This window comes from Ovis canadensis, chromosome 2, assembly GCF_042477335.2.
Source record: "Ovis canadensis isolate MfBH-ARS-UI-01 breed Bighorn chromosome 2, ARS-UI_OviCan_v2, whole genome shotgun sequence".
Classification (NCBI taxonomy): Eukaryota; Metazoa; Chordata; class Mammalia; order Artiodactyla; family Bovidae; genus Ovis; species Ovis canadensis.
This window is the reverse complement of record NC_091246.1, coordinates 248,884,024-248,901,423: the sequence shown is the minus strand read 5'-3', so window position 1 is coordinate 248,901,423 and position 17,400 is coordinate 248,884,024. Positions and strand designations below refer to the sequence as shown.

The following is a 17,400-nucleotide window of genomic DNA, read 5'->3' as shown; positions in this document are numbered from 1 at the left end:
CTCCACTCTTTTCAGGCCCTGGCCTCTTCTCCCAGCAAGGAAGTGGGAAGACGGACTAATGAATGCCAAAGGTAGGCATTGCCCCAAATGGGTATACTGCTGATGACCCAAGTTGAAGATCTGTAGAGGAAGGGGTCCTATCCACACAGCTCAAGCATTTGTAGGTACTGCCAAAATATCAGCCTGAGATCGGCAGGTGGAAATCACAGAGCAGGGTACATATAGACATGCCCGGGGTGTGTGTCCTCACTGAAAAGACCCTGCCAGCCCCAGAAGTGGCTCTGACCAGGGATGAGAAACAGAAGGGACGGGAGAGAGGGCAAAGAGAGCGAGACTGCAGCCTCTCAGCAGACAGCTGACATCATTTAACAATAAAAGCAGTCAGAGATGCGCAGCGCTGTTGGAAAGATGGTTTAGGGAAAAGGCTGGGTCTGCAGGAGAGGGTTCACTTCAGCTTCTCAGCCCTCACCCAGGGCCAGCGGATGTGTGAAGCCCAGTCCCAGCTCTCAGGAAGCACACAGACCAGGAGAGAAAACCCACGGGCAGTTAAGCATAGCACCGTGTGGGGGGAGGGAGAGAAGTGGGAGGGCATGGTAAGGAACTCAGGACTGCATGCCCCACCTGGGAGGAGAACAAGGGCCAACCCCGTGCTGAGCCTTGAAGGGCGAGTAGGAGGCTTCTGAGCAAAGAAGGGGGAAGGAGAGCAGAGAAGTTCCCTGGTAGTTCAGTTCAGTTGCTCAGTTGTGTCTGTCTCTTTGCGGCCCCATGGATTGCACCATGTCAGGTTTTCCTGTCCATCATCAACTCCCGGAGTTTGCTCAAATTCATGTCCATGGAGATGGTGATGCCATCCAACCATCTCATCCTCTGTCGTCTCCTTCTCCTCCCTCCTTCAGTCTTTCCCAGCAACAGGGTCTTTTCAAATGAGTCAGTTCTTCGCATCAGGTGGCCAAAGTATTGGAGTTTCAGCTTCAGCATCAGTCCTTCCAATGAATATTCAGGATTGGTTTCCTTTAGGATGGACTGGTTGGATCTCTTTGCAGTCCAAGGGACTCTTAAGAATCTTCCTCAACACTGCAGTTCAAAAGCATCAATTCTTTGGCACTCAGCTTCCTTTATAGTCCAACTCTCACATCCATACATGACTACTGGAAAATCCATAACTTTGACTAGATGGACCTTTGTTCCTTCCCTGGTAGAAGGAACAGCGTAGGAGTGCAAAGGGGTGAAAAGAGTGAATTTGGTTACAGAAATTGAAAGTCTGCAGATACTGCTAGAGTGGAGAGAAGTCGTCAGGATCAGGCTGGACATAAAAGAGAACAAAACTATGTCATGTGCGGGATGCGGATGGACCCAGAGACTGTCATAGAGTGAAGTAAGTCAGAGGAAAACAAATACCGTATATAAATGCATATATGTGGAATCTAGAAAAATAGTGTTTCGTTTCATTTCATTCAGTTGCTCAGTCATGTTCGACTCTTTGCGACCCCATGAATTGAAGCACTCCAGGCCTCCCTGTCCATCATCAACTCCTGGAGTTCACTCAGACTCACATCCATCGAGTCAGTGATGCCATTCAGCCATCTCATCCTCTGTTGTCCCCTTCTCCTCCTGCCCCCAATCCCTCCCAGCATCAGTCTTTTCCAATGAGTCCACTCTTCACATGAGGTGGCCAAAGTACTGGAGTTTCAGCTTTAGCATCATTCCTTCCAAAGAAATCCCAGGGCTGATCTCCTTCAGAATGGACTGGTTGGATCTCCTTGCAGTCCAAGGGACTCTCAAGAGTCTTCTCCAACACCACAGTTCAAAAGCGTCAATTCTTCAGCGTTCAGCTTTCTTCACAGTCCAACTCTCACATCCATACATGACCGCAGGAAAAACCATAGCCTTGACTAGACGGACCTTCATTGGCAAAGTAATGTTTCTGCTTTTCAACATGCTGTCTAGGTTGGTCATAACTTTTCTTCCAAGGAGTAAGCATCTTTTAATTTCACGGCTGCAGTCACCATCTGCAGTGATTTTGGAGCCCCAAAAAATAAAGTCTGACACTGAAAAATGGTATAGATGATCTTATTTGCAAAGCAGAAATAGAGACACAGATGTAGAGAACAAACATATGGATACCATAGGGGAAAGGGGGTCGGAGGTGAACTGGGAGATTGGGATTGACGTATATACACATGGACACCAAGTATAAAATAGATAACTACTGAGAACCTACTGTATAGAGCAGAGAACTCTACTCAGCGCTGTGCGGTGACCTAAATGGGAAGGAAATCCAAAAAAGAGAGGATGTGTGTAAACATGAAGCTGATCCCCTTTGCTGCACAGCAGAGACTAACACCACATTGTAAAGCAGCTACATTCCAATGAAAACTAACAATAATAACAATGAAAAGATGAAGCTGGAGAGGCAGGAAGGGACCAGTTTACGGAGAGCCTCGAATGCCAGGTAGAGGTGCCCATGTTTTATCCTGAGAGCCGTGGGAGCCAGGAAGGGCTCTGAGCAAGGGAGAGACATGGCTGGACCGGGTAGACTGGCGATCCATAGTGTACTGAACTCCAACCAGATCCCCACTTCCGCTACCATGATGGAAAAACCTGGGGCAATTTCTGATGGGCTCTCCCCGACTCCAAGCCATCCTCCATGTTTAAAGAGAGCAGGTTTCCTAAAACTCATGGACTCGCTGCCCAGACAGCCCCAGTCCCTCCCCCCTCCCTCCTGAATGGTCCTGACTCCCTTGTTCGGGCATCCAGACTGTTCCCAGTCTGTCCCCTCTGTATCCTGCCTTCTCAAATCCGGCTCATGCTCTTCCTCTCGTGTGGAAAGTTCTGACCCTCGTTTCCATTGCTCAGAATGCCTCCCCTCATTCCAGAATCTTTCACGCCTCCTTGGCTCACCATGACTCATCCCTCAAGGCCCAGCTCCAAAATCCCCTTCTCTGCCAGGTCCTTTTCCTTCCTTCTGAACAGAAATGGTGGTTCTCTCCTTGAAGGGCCTAGTGGGGAGTTGAAAGTGTTGACTCAGTGATCAGACTGAGTGTGAATCTTGATCTCACTGCTCAGTAGCTGTGCAGCCCCGGACAAGCTATCTCAATTCTGTGCTGCTGCTGCTATTTAATCCGGCTCTGTGACCCCATGGACTGTAGCCCACCAGGCTCCTCTATCCATGCGATTCCCCAGGCAAGAGTACTGGAGTGGGTTGTCATTTCCTTCTCTAGGGGAGCTTCCTGACCCAGGAATCGAACCCAGATCTTCTGCTTGGTAGGCGGATTCTTTACTGTTGAGCCACCTGGGGGGCACATCTAAATGCTCTGAGCCTCAGTTTATTCATGTGTCAAAGGATCAAAATAACAGTCCCTGCTTTGTGGGGTTATGATGAGGGCCAACTTAAAGTCATGTATCTAAGTTGATAGCCCAGTGCCTGGCGCACAGTAAGCCCTCCATGAGTTTTCACTATCGCTGTCATTGTAACTGGAATGCCACACTTTTCACAATTATGTTGCCTCTACCTCCCTCGATATCAGGAATTCCCCAAGGGTAGAGGTTGTTCATCTAACCACGCTCCACGTCCAGCACTGAGTTTCGGGCATTGTAGGCACTCAGCCAAAGATGGATGGATGAATGGATAGATGATGGGTGGATGGATAAATTAATGAAAGAAGCCACCCAGACACTCCTGCTCCCCTAGAATCCACCCCGACTTGCTCTTTTCTGAAGAGGGCTGAATGAATTTGTGTGCCGGGGACTAGCGTCTGGGGCAAGCTTTGTCATCAGACAGTCTGTGGTTTGTAATTTCTTCAGGGGAGAGCAGTCTAGACAGAGACAGCTGTACCAGGGAGGAGCAGGCGCTGCCTGGGAATCAGAATCCAGGGAATTTCAGGGAACCGGAAGACCAGCCTCCTCCCTGTTTTCTTCCTTCCTCATCTCTCAGGAGCTGGCTAAGCAAATTGGCTACTAGTCCCCAGAGGTGGAAATTAGTTCTCAGCTTTGACCTGGGGAGGGGTACAGCATGGCCCCTCATCAGCTGGTGTCAAGAGCCAGGGGAAGGATGGAGAATCCATCAAGGGAAGGAACCAATATTTACTGAGAAGTTCTTATGGACTTCTCTGGTGACTCAGATGGTAAAGCATCTGCCTGCAATGCGGGAGATCCAGGTTCGATTCCTGGGTCTGGAAGATCTCCTGGAGAAGGAAATGGCAACCCACTCCAGTACTCTTGCCTGGAAAATCTCATGGGTGGAGGAGCCTGGTGGGCTACAGTCCATTGTGTCGCAAAGAGTTGGACACGACTAAGCGACTTCACTTTCCTTTCCTATGTGCCAAGCACTAGGCTAAGTGTCTGATGTGTATTCCCGCTCCATAACCCTGCAACGAAGTACCATTGCGGATTGCTGCTGGATAAGCAACCAGACACAGAAGTTAGGGGTTTTCTCTTGCAAGGGTAGTAAGCGGATGGGACCTCGGTTTTGTCTATTTATAATTTTTTGGCTGTGCTTGGTCCTCATCGCTGAGCTCGGGTTTCCCTAGCTTCGGCACGTAGGGGCTTCTTCCCGCAATGGCTTCTTTTGTCATGGAGCACAGGCTCTGGTGCACTCGGCCTTTGGTAGTTGTGGTGCAAAGGCTTAGCTGCCCCGTGGCATGTGGGATCTTTCCGGACCAGGGATGGGACCCATGTCGCCTACATTGGCAGGCAGATTCTTAACCACTGGACCACCAGGGAAGTCCTTCAATTGTATCTAAGTCGCTATGCCCATACTCCCCCATGAACCATACGTCTAGTCAGCAAATACTTTAAGCAACTTCTCTGCAGGGTGGCTGATGGAAGAAGTGCAGGTCAGTAAGGATAATTCCGCTGTGATTTCTACTCTCAAAGAGTTTATAACCTGATGACAGAGGTTAAGCCTCACTTCTCTTTATATTCCCAGCCTAGGGAATTGCTTGTGAATATTGAATATGGCGCAGATTGTCACAGTTGGGAGGGTCTTTGGAGTGCAAGAACACCAATCCTGTTCATTTACAGATGGAGAAACTGCGACCTAGACGGAGGAACTAACTAGAGGATATGGTCAGGAGCTTGGGCTCTGGAGACAGACTGGTTTGAATCTCTCTGCTCTAACCACGTACAAGCTGTGTGACTTTGGGTTGGTCACTTAACCTCTCTGAGCTTCAGTTTCTTTGGGGTGGGGGAAATTAGGGGTAAAATTGTAAGAATGAAGTTAAGATTATCCACGTGTGGGATTTAGCATGACACTTAACAGGTAACCCCATAACACATTTTGCTCTGATTACGAGTAACCAGTCATGCGTTGAGTTAGTGACAGCTGGTCTAGGCCCGGGCTTCCTGATTCACAGTCCAGTGCCCCTTCTAGCCCTCCAGGCTGCTTGTGTCCATTCGAGTGTAGTCGGAGGAGAGTGGGAGTCACCTGGGAAGGAGGATGTCTGTGACCGGGTATCTGCTGTCCTTGAGGAGAAATGCCCAGAGGTCCCTGAGCCCCTGTCACAGTACTTCCTGCCGTGGCTCCTCGCCACCTTTGAAATCTTCCCGCCCCCACCCTCCCGGCTTGACTGGAGTCCAGAGACTCCCTCCTCACTGGAAAGCGCAGGAGACTCTTGATAATATCCCACACCTCCCTTTGCAATTTCCTCTGGGCCAGACGGGGTGGGGCCGCGCTGGGGAAGGAGCCAACAGGAAATGCCCCGGGAGCAGTGAGGGATGGTTGTCCGAGTGCAGCTGAGATCATATCTCCAGCTTCAAACGTCCGTGCAAGGAAGAGACAGGTCCCACAGGAGAGGTTTTTCTGTTTGTTTTCCTCTGGCTTGACTTCTAACCAGAGAATTTAATTAAGAGCTTGATTGCTTTGCCCAGGGAATAGAAATCAGAGGGGAAGGGAACGCTGAGGCTGGTGATGGCCAGGGAGGGAGGCAGGGCCTCTTTTGACTCAGACCAATCCATGATGGGGTTAAGCTGCAGCAGAGAAGTTCAGCTCACAGAGGACATTTGGTGTGACCGCCCAAGACAAGAATCTTTTCCTACAGGATCTTGGGAAGTTTTAGATTCTGTGATACAAATTGTAAGAAGTTTAAACCAGCCACAGAAATCGGCAAAGTTTGATATTTCTCATTTTTTCCCATCACATCACTCCAACTGTCTTTCTTGGGGCTGTTGGGCTGTAGTGGAAAGCCAGTGGGCCTGAGTTCAAATTCTGATACTTTAACTTCCTGAGCCTCAGTATCCTCATCTATAAAATGGGAATAACTTCACCCATGCATTCACCTGATCTACCTATAAAATGAGAATAACAACATCTTTCTTGTCATTAGGGGACAGGGAAAGATAAGACAAAAACTGGAAAATAGAAGGGAGACAAGCGTCAGAAAAATGGACTTGGAAATTCGGCCCAGGAGAAAATTCCAGTGCTGCTGTTCTTTCACAGTGTGAACTTGGGCAGGTAGGGCACTTCTCTGGGCCACAGTTTTCTCATCTGTAAACTGGGGATGTTAGTGCCTGCTTCAATGTGTTATTGTGAAAAGAAAATGAGACACGGATATGGAAATGCCTCCCACTGGGCCTGGCCCCACAGGCTCTTCTTGAGTGTTTGCTAAATTTGAACACCTTTCACTCCTTCTATCATCACCAGGTTCTGAGGATTTTTCATGGAGGAAAGAAATTTCTACCTCTCTGAAATTTCCTGCCTCTCTGAACCTTCTACAGCCTGGGTTGGAGAGTTAGTCATTTGCAAAAAAAAAAGAGGGCGCATTTTCCTCACTTCCAGCAGGGCTGACTTGGGGCTGGGGCCAGATTAGTCATTTTAACAAAATCTACTGATCAGTTCTGTTGAAAGGAGAAAAAAGGCAAAATTCAACTTGGTCTAACTGTTTAATTATTTGAGGATGGAAGTATGTCCCCCAAGAGGAGCTGATTTTCTGGTTCAGTTCAGTTCAGTCGCTCAGTTGTGTCCAACTCTTTGCGATCCCATGGACTGCAGCATGCCAGGCCTCCCTGTCCATCACCAACTCCCAGAGCTTGCTCAAACTCATGTCCATCGAGTCGGTGATGCCATCCAATCATCTCATCCTCTGTCGCCCCCTTCTCCTCCTGCCCTCAATCTTTCCCAGCATCAGGGTCTTTTCAAATGAGTCAGTTCTTCGCATCAGGTGGCCAAAGTATTGGAGTTTCAGCTTCAGCATCAGTCCTTCCAATGAATATTCAGGACTGATTTCCCTTAGGATGAACTGGTTGGATCTCCTTGCAGTCCAAGGGACTCGCAAGAGTCTTCTCCAACACCACAATTCAAAAGCATCAATTCTTCTGTGCTCAGCTTTCTTTATAGTCCAACTCTCACATCTATACATGACTACTGGAAAAACCATAGCTTTGACTAGACGGACTTTTGTTGGCAAAGTAATGTCTCTGCTTTTTAATATGCTGTCTAGGTTGTTCATAGCTTTACTTCCAAGGAGCAAACATCTTTTAATTTATGGCTGCAGTCACCATCTGCAGTGATTTTTGAGCCCAAGAAAATTAAGTCTGTCACTGTTTCCACTGTTTCCCCATCTATTTGCCATGAAGTGATGGGACTGGATGCCATGTAAGATGTTTTTTGAATGTTGAATAAGCCAGGTATTTCACTCTCCTCTTTCACTTTCATCAAGAGACTCTTTAGTTCCTCTGTGCTTTCTGCCATAAAGGTGGTATCATTTGCATATCTGAGGTTATTGATATTTCTCCCAGCAATCTTGATTCCAGCTTGTGATTCATCCAGCCTGGCATTTTGCATGGTGTACTCTGCATAGAAGTTAAATAAGCAGGGTGACAATACATAGTCTTGACATACTGCTTTCCCAATTTTGAAGCATTCCGTTATTTCATGTCCGGTTATAACCATTGCTTATTGGCCTGCATATAGGTTTCTTAGGAGATAGGTGAGGTGGTCTGGTATTCCCATCTCTTTAAGAATTTTCCACAGTTTATTGTGATCAAGCAGAGGTAGATGTTTTTCTGTTTTCACCTCATTCCTCCACTCACCAGCTGTATGACTGTAGATGAGTTAAATCCGTGGTCATGTGTCAAATGGGCATAATAAAATTATTTGCCTATATTGTGAGGGGCACATGAAATGATGCCTATAAAGTCACACATTGTTGGGTACATAGTATGTGCTCAGTAAAAATCAATTATTTGAACAGGTAGTAGTTGAATTGAAAGGTTTACTCCAAATGTAAATAAGCAGGACCCTATGGAGCCTTCCTGGGATGGCTCCCCACCTGCTCAACCCTCCTGCCCCCACGAAATGCCCTCTACTTGCCTCTTGTTTGTAGAGAAACTTTAGTTTCCTAGGCCTTCCCCAGTTTCCAAAGAATACATATAATCAGAGAAGTGAGAAAATGCAGAACAAAGGGAAACTGTCAAGCAAGACAGAATAATAATAGTTTAGCCATTAAACAAATCAAGGACCTTCAGTTCCTTCTCAAGTGCTATGGATAATATTATGACCCATATCCTTTGAGCTGTCTAGCAGAGACTAAAACCTCCACCAGATGGAAGAGATTAACTGCGTGCTACCCAGAAGCCTGTAGACCCCAGAAGGTTGATGATATTGACTCCTGATGACCTCACCACCAATCAGTCAGAATAACTGTCCATGAGCTGATCACACACTCCACAACCTTCCTCCCTCACTCTGTATTTCAAAACCTTTCCTTCGGACTTCCCTGGTGGTCCAGTGGCTAAGACTCTGCACTCACAGTGCAGGGGGCCCAGGTTCGATCCCTGGTCAGGGAACAACATCCCACATGCTACAAGTAAGGGTTCCCAGCACAGCCAAATAAATTAATAAATATTGAAGAGAGAGAGAGAAAAAAAAAAACCCTTTCCCTGAAAACCATCAGGGGCTCAGGTCTTCTGAGCATTAGCTGCCTGGACTCCTTGCTCGGTGCTCTGCAATAAATGCTGCACTTGCCTTCACAGCAACTCAGTGTCAGTTCACTGGTTTTACTGCCCAGGCGAGTGGCCCAAGTTTGGTTTGGTAACACAGACTTGGTGTGTGATGTGGAGGAACCTCCAGAACTAGGGCAAAGCGTGGGTGAAGATGAGGATGTGCAGAAGGGAAGACCGGGCAGGAGGAAGTATGGGGCCTGATTGCAGGCAGTGGTTGTGGGGAAGATGAGGGAAGAAAAATCAGGACTATTTCTGAGAATCCCAATAGGTTCACAGGACCAATTTTAGACTCAGGGAGAGACACAGAGAGCATCCTCAGTCAGTCCTGCCACCCTCCACAGTCTTATAGTTCCCAGAGAATTCCAGGACGCTACTCCTCTCAACGTGTCCATCGATGAGAGAAAGAGCTGAGGCCAGAGAAACAGATGAGGCCAGGAGGGTGTCAAGGCTCTGGGCACAGCACTCAAATAATTCCTTAATTAATCTTACAACAGTGTTTGAGGGGTGGACTCTCAGTCCCATTTTTAAAAAAATTTATTTTATTTATTTGGCTGCACTGGGTCTTAATTGCAGCATGTGGGATCTAGTTCCCTGACCTGGGGTTGAACCTCAGATCCATTGGGAGTTCAGAGTCTTAGCCATTGGACCACCATGGAACTCCCTGTCATTCCCATTTTACAGATGGACTATCTGAGGCTCAGAGGGCTGAAATAACTCTCTGGGGCTCCCTGGGGAGAGCTGGGAAAAAAGAGCCACCCACTAAGGGCCCATTGGATGCTAACCACCGCCTTGAGGCACACTTTCACATAATAGCTCCCAACAGATCGTGAGGTCTGTACTTGATTATTCCAGGTCTACAGATGAGGAAACAACGCAGAGAGGGTGGTAATTTTCCTGAGGTCTCACAGGTAGTAAATGACGGTGCCAGGATTCCAATGCAGGCAGCTGGCTCTGGGCCCACATTTATTTATTTGGCTGCACAGGATCTTTTAATTTTAATGTGGGATCTAGTTCCCCAACCAAGGATTGAAACCCAGCCCCTTGCTTTAGGAAGTCTAACGCTTAGCCTCTGGACCACCAGGGAAGCCCACAGATTCTTTCTTAAAGTTGGACTGAGCAGAGACAAATGGGGCTAATGCTGTAAACCCACACATCTACCAGTCTCACTACTTTATAACCGCATCATACCACACCCACTGGGCCCCGACTAAGCTCAAAGGCAGAATTTAATTCTACAAAGTGGTTTGGAAGAAAAAAAAAATGCATGGATGCTTCCAAATTTAATCATAAGGTAAAGATCAGCTCTCATTACTCCAAAAAAAGAGAGAGTTTGACAGTTTCTGAAATTCAAGGGAACTTTCTGACATGGATAATGACTTGACAGATCCATCTGAGATTCCCAAGCATCCTTTCAAAATCTCAGGTGTTCTCTTCAAAATGTTAAAAAAAAAAAAAAAAACCCTCTGAATTCCATGCAGCTATAAACTTTCATTTGAAACACAATTTGTAAAATTAGAACTGACTTTCACCTATCAGAGAAGAAGTTTTAAAAGACTGGTGATACCCAACGTTGGCTAGGGTGTGGGGAAATGGGACCCTCATTCACTACTGTACTCAGTCACACCTGACTCTTTCCAGCCCTGTGGACTGTAGATCACCAGGCTTCTCAGACTTCCATGGAATTCTTCAGGCAAGAATACTGAAGTGGGTAGCCATTCCCTTCTTCAGGGGATCTTCCCAACCCAGGGATTGAACCTGGGTCTCTGGCATTGCAGGCAGATTCTTTACTGTTATGAACCTTCAGGGAAGCCCTATTCACTACTGAGAGAAGTGCAAATAAGGGTAGTCTTTTTGAAAGATAATTTGGCATCAACTATCAAAAGTTTGAGTAAGCATGCTTTTGACCATTCCATTGCTAAGCATCATCCTAAAAATAAACTCTCCCGAGTGTATACAAATATATGTTTATCACTGTAAAAAAATGAAGATGACTTCAAAGACTTTGTATTCCTGTAGCTAAATAAATTATGCCTACTTATAAGTTACCATTAAGCAGTTAAAAATAGGCAGATCTCTGTGTATTGGTGTGATAAGCTCTCTGAGTGAGAAAAGCTAAAGTGAAAAAAGTAAGTTACAGAACAGTGTATGGTGTGATCCTGCTCATGTACCCAAACTACATTTGTGTATATGTAAAACTTTTAAAATGCACATAACTGCTAGCAAAGTGACCTGGAAGGAATCACACCAAGTTATTAACAACGGTCAGCTGGGGACTTCCCTGGTGGTCCAGTGGCTAAGCCCCCTTCTTCCCAATGTAGGGGGCCCAAGTTTCATTCCTAGACAGGGAACTATATCCCATGTGCCGCAACTAAGACTTGGCACAGCTAAAATAAATAAAAATAAATATTTTTTTAAAAAGTCAGCTGAGGAGGGAGGGGAACAGAGTGAGTACAAAGGAATTTCATCTTTTACTCTCTTATATGTTGGCATTTTCCTCTTATTGTTGGCATTTCTTTTAACAAGTGTATAATTTATGTGTATTCAAAATACATATACAAAATGATAAAAAAAATTTAAATTTCACACTACTTGTACTTTGGGATTTTTTGGACTTGTTATGTCTTTGTGTGTTTTAATAAACTGTCAATAAACTTTAAAAGATACATATGCATATATAAGAAAAATTAATTATGAGGCTTTTGAGCAAGCTACATTACATTAGCAAGCTTCATGTTCCACACTATTTAAGAGAGGCTACATAAAATTCTGGCTCTATAATTCTACAAACACAAAAAATAAAAGCATTTTCAATAAAGCAAAGAATACAGTTGACTCTCCTTATCCAGTGGGTTCCACACCAGGGATACGCAGGGCCAATTGTAAGGGACTTGAGCATCATCATTTTTTGGTGTTAGTGCTAGAAGGTCTCATAGGTCTTCATAGAACCGTTCAGCTTCCCCTTCTTCAGCATTACTGGTCGGGGCATAGACTTGGATTACCGTGATATTGAATGGTTTGCCTTGGAAATGAACAGGGATCATTCTGTCGTTTTTGAGATTGCATCCAAGTACTGCATTTCGGGCTCTTTTGTTGACTATAATAGCTACTCCATTTCTTCTAAGGGATTATTGCCCACAGTAGTAGATATAATGGTCATCTGAGTTAAATTCACCCATTCCAGTCCATTTTAGTTTGCTGATTCCTAAAATGTTGATGTTCACTCTTGCCATCTCCTGTTTGACCACTTCCAATTTGCCTTGATTCATGGACCTAACATTCCAGATTCCTATGCAATATTGCTCTTTACAGCATCGGACTTTACTTCCATCACAAGTCACATCCTGGGTGTTGTTTTTGCTTTGGTTCTGTCTCTTCGTTCTTTCTGGAGTTATTTCTCTACTGATCTCCAGCAGCATATTGGGCACCTACCCACCTGGAGAGTTCGTCTTTCAGTGTCCTATCTTTCTGTCTTTTCATACTGTTCATGGGGTTCTCAAGGCTAGAATACTGAAGTGGTTTGCCATTCCCTTCTCCAGTGGACCATGTTTTGTCAGAACTCTCCACCAATGACCCGTCTGTCTTGGGTGGCCCTACATGACATGGCTCAGAGTTTCATTGCAGTCATGAAATTAAAAGACAGTTACTCCTTGGAAGAAAAGCTATGAACAACCGAGACAGCATATTAAAAACCAGAGACGTTACTTTGCCAATAAAGGCCTGTCTAGTCAAAGCTATGTTTTTTCCAGTAGTTACATACGGATGTGAGAGTTGGACTATAAAGAAAGCTGAGTGCCAAAGAATTGATGCTTTTGAACTGTAGTGTTGGAGAAGACTCTTGAGAATCCCTTAGACTGCAAGGAGATCCAACCAGTCCATCCTAAAGGAGATCAGTCCTGAATATTCATTAGAAAGACTGATGCTAAGGCTGAAACTCCAATAGTTTGGCCACCTGATGCGAAGAACTGACTCATTTGAAAAGACCCTGATGCTGGGAGAGATTGAAGGCAGGAGAAGGGGACAACAGAGGACGAGATGGTTGGATGGCATCACTGACTCAATGGACATGAGTTTGAGCAAACTCTGGGAGTTGGTGGTGGACAGGGAGGCCTGGCATGCTGCAGTCCATGGGGTTGCAAAGAGTTGGACACGACTGAGCGACTGAACTGAACTAAACTGAGCATCATGGATTTTGGTATTGATAGGATGTCCTAGAACCAGTCTCCCAGGATACTGTAATTCTGAACCAGAGGGTTCCCAGCCTGGCTTGAGTCAGGATCTCTTGTGAAGCTTGTTAAGTGTCTCCAGGGATTCTGAATCAGTAAGGCTGCTCCTCAAACTCTTGCTGAGTGGTTTTTTTATTTTTACACCACCTAAAAAATGAATGTGGTCCCTGAGCCTCAGAAAGGGAAAGAGACCTTCTCGGAGTCACAAAGGAAGCCCCACTGCCTCTCTTCTTGTGTCTCCTCCCCCATATCCCGCCCCAGGGGGGAAATGCTTCCCCCCCACCCCTCTTGATTAGGCCAGCTGTGAGCATCACAGAATTAAACTTCAAACATCTTAACGCAGCTCCAAAGTTATTTCCTCCCATGTGGAGAAAGAGTATCCCTTGAGAAAGATGCTAAATTGCCTTAATTATGTTTCTTTCAAAGGCACAGAGTGCCCATCTGCTTTCAAGGTGGGGGCTGTGGACGCACGCTGAGCACACATACAACTCAACCCCAACAATGCAAACACGATTAACAGGTCCATGTAGCAGGTACTGTAGGATGTGTCAGTCACTCAGCCACATTTGACGCTCTACAGCCCCATGGGCTGCAGCCTGCCAGGCTCCTCTGTCCAAGGAATTCTCTAGGCAAGAATACTGGAGGCGGTAGCCATTCCCTTCTCCAGGGGATCTTGCTGACCCAGGGACTGAGCCAGATCTCCTGCACTGCAGGCAGGTTCTTTAAGGTCTTAGCCCCCAGGGAAGCCCTAGCAGGTCCATGCAGCCCTGTCTGAGAGACAGACAGAGCGATACCCATGGGGCAGGCCACTGGTCAACTCAGCTCCAAGGCTCCCCTGGAAACTGGGTTCCGGTTGGAGCAGACACGGACTACAGCTCGCACCAGCTCTTGACTCTGGGATTCGGGGTAGAGGGCACTGGGTTGCACACGTGAGAGACTTCAGGAGTGAGAGTCTCCCACCCCCAGGCACAGCGCTGACCCCAGACAACAGCATGAGTGTAAAGCACAGTGTCACTGGGACTCAGTAAACGTGAGGAGGAGAAGAGGCTTTGGAATGTCATCCAGGAAAGAGCACAGGTGCTGCGCCAGCTCAGGATTCAATCCCTGCACTTGCCTACTCGCTGTATGACTGAGGGCAAGATAGGTATCCCTCTCTGGGGCTTCCTCTTCTGTAAGATGGGGACAGTAATACCTGCTTCCTAGGTTGGAGCAAGCTGGTGTGAGGGGCTGTGTGTCCAGCTCTTAACACAAGGCTCAGTTCAGTTCACTCTCTCAGTCATGTCCGACTCTTTGTGACCCCATGGACTGCAGCATGCCAGGCCTCTCTGTCTACCACCAACTCCTGGAGTTTGCTCAAACTCATGTCCATCCAGTCAGTGATGCCATCCAACCATCTCACCCTCTGTCGTCCCCTTCTCTTCCTGACTTCAATCTTTCCCAGCATCAGGGTCTTTTCAAATGAGTCAGTTCTTTACATCAGGTGGTCAAAGTAGAGGAGCTTCAGCTTCAGCATCAGTCCTTCTGATGAACACTCAGGACAGATCTCCTTTAGGATGGACTAGCTGAATCTCCTTGCAGTCCAAGGATCTCTCAAGAGTCTTCTCCAACACCACAGCTCAAAATCATCCATTTTTGGCACTCAGCTTTCTTTATAGTCCAACTCTCACATCCATACATGACTACTGGAAAAACCATAGCCTTGACTAGATGGACCTTTGTTGGCAAAGTAATAGCTCTGCTTTTTAATATGCTGTCTAGGTTGGTCATCACTTTTCTTTCAAGGAGCAAACGTCTTTTAATTTCATGGCTGCAGTCACCATCTGCAGTGATTTTTGAGCCCAAGAAAATAAAGTCTGTCACTGTTTCCACTGTTTTCCATCTATTTGCCATGAAGTGATGGGACCAGATACCATGATCTTCATTTTTTTAATGTTGAGTTTTAAGCCAGCTTTTTCACTCTTCTCATTCACTTTCTTCAAAAGGCTCTTTAGTTCCTCCTGGCTTTCTGCCATAAGGGTGGTGTCATCTGCATATCTGAGGTTGTTGATATTTCTCCCAGCAATCTTGATTCCAGCTTGTGATCATCTATCCCGGCATTTCACATGGTGTGCTCTGCATATAAGTTAAATAAACAGGGTGATAATATATAGCCTTGACGTACTCCTTTCCCTATTTGGAACCAGTTTGTTGTTCCATGTCCAGTTCCAACTATTGCTTCTTGACCTGCTTACAGATTCCTCAAGAGGCAGGTCAGGTGGTCTTGTATTCCCACCTCTTTAAGAATTTTCCAGTTTGTTGTGATCCACACAGTCAAAGGCTTTAATGTAGTCAGTGAATCAGAAGTTTTCTGGAATTCTCTTGTTTTTTCGATGATCCAATGGATGTCGGCAATTTGGTCTCTGGTTCCTCTGCCTTTTGCAAATCCAGCTTGAATATCTAGAATTCTCTGTTCACATACTGTTGAAGCCTAACTTGGATAATTTTCAGCATTACTTTGTTAGCATGTGAGATGAGTGCAATTGTGTGATAGTTTGAACTTTCTTTGGCATTGCCTTTCTTTGGGATTGGAATAAAACTGACCTTTTGCAGTCCTGTGGCCACTGCTGAGTTTTTCAAATTTGCTGGCATACTGAGAGCAGCACTTTCACAGCATCATCTTTTAGGATTTGAAATAGCTCAACTGGAATTCCATCACCTCCACTAGCTTTGTTCATAGTGATGCTTCCTAAGGCCCACCTGACCTCGCACTCTAGGATGTCTGGTTCTAGGTTAGTGATCACACTATTGTGATTATCTGGGTCATGAAGATCTTTTTTGTACAGTTCTTCTGACTATTACTGCCACCTCTTTTAAATATCTTTTGCTTCTGTTAGGTCCATACCATTTCTGTCCTTTATCGAGCCCATCTTTGCATGAAATGTTCCCTTGGTATCTCTAATTTTCTTGAAGAGATCTCTAGTCTTTCCCATTCTGTTCTTTTCCTCTATTTCTTTGCATTGATTGCTGAGGAAGGCTTTTTTATCTATCCTTGCTATTCTTTGGAACTCTGCATGCAGATGGATATATCTTTCCTTTTCTCCTTTGCCTTTCTCTTCTCTTCTTTTCTCAGCTATTTGTAAGGCCTCCTCAGACAGCCATTTGGCCTTTTTGCATTTCTTTTTCTGTATATTTTGCATTTCTTTTTCTGTTCAGGTTTATGAACCTCCATCCATAGTTCTTCAGGCACTCTATCTATCAGATCTAATCCCTTGAATCTATTTTTCACTTCCACTGTATAATTGTAAGGGATTTGATTTAGGTCATTCCTGAATGATCTAGTGGTTTTCCCTGCTTTCTTCAATTTAAGTCTGAATTTGGCAATAAGGAGTTCATGATCTGAGCCCCAGTCAGCTCCCAGTCTGGTTTTCGCTGACTGTATGGAGCTTCTCCATCTTTGGCTGCAAAGAATAATCAATCTGATTTCAGTATTGAGCATCTGGTGATATCCATGTGTAGGGTTGTCTCCTGTGTTGTTGAAAGAGGGTGTTTGCTATGACCAGTGCGATCTCTTGGCAAAATTCTACTAGCCTTTGACCTGCTTCGTTTTGTACCACAAGGCCAGGCATGATTAAATGCACGACAGTTAGCTCTTTTATTTTATTTTATTATTTATTATTTATTTTTATTATTTTATTATTTTATTTCTCATTATTATTCACCTACACTATCTTGAAATGCCTACGCTTTCATTCTTTTTCAGGGAGGAAGGATGCAGAGAAAAGATGAAACAATTTCTAGAAAGGATAGCAACTTAATCTATGTTATTGAAGGAAATCTGCACAACCTTGAAAACAAAAATCTCTTTATTCTCACGGGACTTAGTTTCCCCATGTATAACACAAGGTCCAAAGGTCATTTCAGCTCTGACTACCTAGTATTTTATACATGAGGACACTACCAGGCTGCCTCCAGAATTATCCTGAGGGAGTGACTAGGGGAAAACCTAAATCAGGGAGGAGAAATCCCCAGATGCTTACCCAACACTTAGAAGAGGTGACTAAGACCATTAAGAGGTGAGCTAAGGATAAGGCTGGTTCTCTGGCGAAGCAAGGATAACTTGGGCAGGTGCTAGGCAGTGTCTGGCCTTTTTTTTGGATAGAAACTGTTGCGACTGTTGGTGATGAGAGCAGCTTCTATTTTTTGTTTTTAATATTTATTTATTTGGCTGTGCTGGGTTCAGTTCTGGCATGTGGGATCC

General features: G+C 45.5%; 1 long non-coding RNA gene and 1 other non-coding gene across 3 annotated transcripts in view; both read left to right on the top strand.

Annotated features, from left to right (window-relative positions):
• The window catches only part of LOC138434412 (uncharacterized), a 74,688-nt gene that overhangs the window by 15,718 nt on the left and 41,570 nt on the right, over positions 1–17,400 (top strand). For both annotated transcript variants that reach the window (XR_011254771.1, XR_011254772.1), the window contains exon 2: positions 16–71. This is a non-coding gene — a long non-coding RNA (uncharacterized lncRNA). The remainder of the gene's footprint in view (positions 1–15; positions 72–17,400) is intronic.
• On the top strand, positions 8,712–8,784 carry TRNAV-CAC (transfer RNA valine (anticodon CAC)). The gene has a single exon. It is a non-coding gene; the product is annotated as a tRNA-Val (tRNA).